The following is a 5200-nucleotide window of genomic DNA, read 5'->3' as shown; positions in this document are numbered from 1 at the left end:
TACATAACCTACGTTCAGTGATACGTGAATTTGCAACAAAAAGTTACTATAGAAACTAATACAGAATACAAAAAGTAATAATAAGACACAAGCTAAGTCAATTTGTTTAAATCTGCCTCTGTATGTACTATAATAACCGGAGACGAGTCAGATCTTCGCACATGGATCTTACAGAACTTAACCCAAATGTACTTAAAATTCTTGTTTTTGGCCCATGTTTTCACTTTTGTGAGAAGTTGCTTCGAATCACTAGTCAGGTGGTCATTCACGAAGATACGATTAGAAACAGTAAAACCAATGTCCTGGGCATTAAGAAATTTTAGTGCACGAGCAGCGGCGACAAAATCTTCCTTTGTGTACCTATTGTGGAAGTTTAGTATGATAAGTTTGTCAGCCGATCCAAATGTAGGTACCCTCGTAACATGTCAGCCCAGGAAAAGGACACGCCCAGCCTCTGGGAGATGTTCTCGACGATTGTAAAAAGGTTTTCGTTCTTCCTTACAGGGACGCCCTTGATCTTTCCCTGCATTTTCCGCATCGCTGATTCGAGACATTCAACAGACGACTGAGTACGCTCAATCACTGGGAGCTTGCTTTCAATCTCAATAAGCCTAGCGTCACACTCAGATACCTTTTCCATGTTTTGAGTGACGGACTCACGCAGCAATGACAGTTCTTCACGTATATTTATTACTTCCTGATGCAGCAGAGATAAACTATTTAGTTTCGTTTTGACGCCGCATAATTCAGCGTGGATCATTTCTAGCGTCACTAAGCCCTGAATTGGAGAGACTGGGCTGGCCTGTGAAGCAACCGCTTGCGAAGGGTTTCTGCAAGCAGAACACTTCCATGCCGCCCTTCTTTCGGGGCCCAGTTTTCTATATCCAGCTTCTGTAATATTAGCGCATCCGAAGTCAAAATGCTTCTTGCACGTACCGCATTGAACACCATCACTGAATTGGATCTTGCACAGGTTACAATTCTTCATTGTCTGATAAATAATAAATTAAAGGCGAACAAATGTTCTCAATATCTGAGAAAAGATCGACACACTCTTCACAAATGTCAGGTAAAGAATGTACCTAATCTATGGCAACAGAGTCAGACTACTTCCGCCAATAAAACAAGTCACACGCAGAGCTCGTCGTTTTAATATAAAATATATATATGACACAACCCGGCCATCCTATGACTTCACATGGTGTCAGAAGCAAGGAATTTGAAAAACATTATATAAAAATACGAAAATATCCGAGAAATAATGTTTAAAATGGATAAAGTCGAAGACACACAACATGGCGGACAGGGACGCGCAAGTAAGTCACAATATGGCGTGATTGTTAGTAAATATTTATATTTATTAAAAAAAAAAAAAATATAAAGCTACATCAGTCACATATGGACTCCAACCCTTAGATATGAGAAGCTCAAACATGCCCTTAACTTGGAAAAACTGGTATACTCAACTTAAAATATACATGCGAGCTAATAATCTGGAAGATGAATGCGATCAACGCAAAGTCGCCATCTTGTTACATCACATTGGACAAGACGCGTTAGTGATATTTTATTCATTTAATGTCGATATAGATACAATATCCTTTGAAGAATTAGCGTCGAAATTTAGTAATCACTTCATTCCTCAAATAAATGTGACAATGGAACGTCATAAACTATTCAATCGAAGACAAAATCTCGAAGAATCGATAGACAACTATGTAACAGATTTAAAAAATATTGGCAGACAATGTAACTTTGATTCATTGGAAGATGACCTAGTTAGAGATATATTTAGCTGGAATCTACATGCAAAAAACCAATACATAAAAGAAAAAATTCTTATACAAAAGCCGGAGACACTTGACCAAGCTGTTCAATTAGCCAAGCAGTTGGAGACGACCAGGCAACAAGCTAAATTATTGGAAGAAACTTCATTCATCGGGCAGGTCCAGTCTAATTCCAGTTATAGAAGACAAAGGCAGTCAACTAGTTCTTCACATGCAAGAGATCTACAGTCAAGCCAGAGCAGACATACGTCTAGTTCCAGACAACAGTCAAATAACCAAGTAAACAGAAAATGTGGTAGGTGCTTACAAGTACATAGGTATAAATGTCCAGCCTTAGGGGTAAAATGTAAAAATTGTGGCAAATATAATCATTTTGCAGTAGCATGTAAGAATAAAAATGTCCATTTTGTAGAAACTGAAGGCCATAGTCCCAATATAGACACAAATAATAGGCTACATATGGGAACAATTTATGTCAATAATGTAAACAAAGAGTCATGGCAGATAAATTTATCAATAAATAGTCATAATGTTACTTTTCTACTAGACACAGGTGCTGATACTAACATATTGAATTTAAAAACTTTTCATCAGTTAGGATCTCCCTTAGACAGTATATCAAAGAGTATACATAAATTATCATCATACAGTGGTGAAATAATACCCACAGTAGGTCAATGCACTTTAAAAGTATATCACAATGCACAAAGTTATAATATTACTTTTCACATTGTTGATCTGTATACACAAAATGTCCTAGGTCGAGACAGTTGTAAAGAGATGAATCTTATTAAGAGGCTGTATAAAGTCAATTTTGTCCCAAGTCAAATATTAGGTAATTATAGTGAACTTTTTGTAGGACTAGGGTGTCTAAAAGATTTTGAGTGTGAATTAAAACTTAAGCCTGATTGCAAGCCTTCTGTGGATGCATGCAGACGCATTCCATTTCAAATAAAGAATAGATTGAAAAAAGAACTTGATGAGTTAGAAAAGGATGGTGTTATTTGTCGGGTAGAAGAGCCAACTGAATGGATAAGTTCTTTAGTCATTACTACCAAAAAAGATGGTTCATTAAGGTTATGTATAGACCCTCGTAAACTTAATCAGGCAATTTTAAGGTCTCATTACCAATTTCCTACTATAGATGAAATAAAGTCAGATCTCACAGGTGCAAAATATTTTTCAACCTTAGATACTAATAAAGGTTACTGGATGATGCGTCTCACAGAGACCACATCAAAGCTCTGTACATTCATTACTCCTTTTGGAAGATATAGATTTACCCGACTTCCATTTGGTATTAATGCTGCTCCAGAAATTTTTCATCGCGAAATGGTTAAACGGTTTAGTGATATAAATAATGTCAAGGTAATGATGGACGATTTTCTAATTTTTGGAAAAACTATGGAAGAACATAATGAGGCACTTCAAAAAGTATTAAATAGAGCTCGTGAATTAAATATTAAATTTAACAAAGAAAAATCTTCAATATGTTGTAAAGAAGTTAAATATTTAGGACATATCTTCAGTCAAGAAGGAGTCAAAGTTGATCCTTCAAAAGTCAAAGCAATTTGTAAAATGTCAATTCCGACTTGTGTCAATGAGTTACAAAGATTTATGGGTATGGTCAATTATCTTAGTCCTTTCATACCTCATTTGTCTAAAGAAAACAGTCTTCTTAGATCACTTTTGTCAAAAAATAGTGATTGGATTTGGTCTGAAAAACATGAAGCTGAATTTAATAAAATTAAGCTGCTTATAACAGACAGTCCAGTGTTGGCATATTATAATCCCAATAAAGAAATTACATTATCAGTCGATGCATCTAAAAACGCCATGGGAGCAGTCATATTACATGATAATCAGCCAATAGCATATGCCTCAGCTTCATTAACTAAAAGTCAACAAAATTATGCACAAATAGAAAAAGAACTCCTATCTATTTTATTTGGTTGTATAAAGTTCCACCAGTATGTATATGGGAGACAAATTAAAGTTGAAACTGACCATAAGCCACTGATAAGTATGTTTAAGAAATCATTACAGGATATTCCACCTAGGCTACAGAGAATAATGTTGCGTTTACAGCCATATGATCTTAATGTTGTATATAAATCAGGCAAATATCTATATATTGCTGATACTTTGTCCAGAGCACCTCTTCCTGATAATACATTATTAGATTTAGATAGTGATATTGATTTACATATTAATCTAATTGTATCTGATTTGTCAATAAGTCAAGAAAAACTTCAGGAACTTCAAGAGTCAATAACTAAGGATCCAACATTGTCTAAAATTGTATTTTATTGTCAAAATGGATGGCCTGAACATAAAAAGTCAGTTAATCAGTCAATTAAACCTTATTTTTCTTTAAAAGACAAATTGCATGTAGTCAAAAATAATATTATATTAATGAGTGATAAGATAGTAATTCCTGAAAATATGAGAGATTATGTTATAAAATTAGTACATGAAGGACACTTAGGTATAAACAGTTCCATACGTCTGGCAAAATCTTCAGTCTTTTGGCCACAAATGAGCAATGATATTGAAAAATATATTAACCAATGTCATACATGTCTTACTTATAGAAGAAATAATTCCAAGCAACCTATTATTCATCATGACTATAAACTTTTGCCTTGGAATAAAGTAGGAATAGATTTATTTGATTTTGATAGTAAAAAGTACTTAATTGTAGTTGATTATTTCTCAAAATATGCAGAAATAGCCATATTAAATAGTAGCTCAAATGCTATATCAGTCATAACTCAATTAAAGTCAATTTTCTCTAGACATGGCATACCTGAAACTATGATTAGTGATAATGGTCCACCTTTTAATTCCAAAGAGTTTCATTTATTTACAATTGATTGGAATATTAAGCATATAAAGTCAAGTCCATATTTCAGTCGGTCAAATGGTATGGTTGAAAGAACAATTGGTACAGTTAAGCATATATTGAATAAATGTAAAGCAGACAATACAGATCCTTACATTGCATTGCTTATGTACAGGAATACACCAAAACAAAGTGGTTATTCTCCAGCACAATTATGTATGTCTAGATGTTTACGCACTAAAATACCAGTCACAGACACTCAATTATCACCTTCACTAGTCGATATTAAAATATTATCTAAAAATATTGAAAAGCAGAAAGAATATTCAACGTTTTATTATAATAAACACACAAAACAATTGTCAGATTTACAAGTTGGTGATAAAATATATTTCAAACACAAGCCCAATAGTTCATGGGTTCCAGGTCGTATAAAACAAGCAGAAAACGAACCTCGTAGTTATACTATTCAGTCCCCAGAAGGAACATTCAGGAGAAATCGGGAGCACATACTAAAACCTGTAGTTCCAGTCTCCAAAGAAACAGTGATACCTAAACAAGGAAAAGA

The sequence above is a fragment of the Bombyx mori genome, chromosome W (assembly GCF_030269925.1).
Source record: "Bombyx mori chromosome W, ASM3026992v2".
Classification (NCBI taxonomy): domain Eukaryota; kingdom Metazoa; phylum Arthropoda; class Insecta; order Lepidoptera; family Bombycidae; genus Bombyx; species Bombyx mori.
This window is presented reverse-complemented; position numbering follows the sequence as displayed.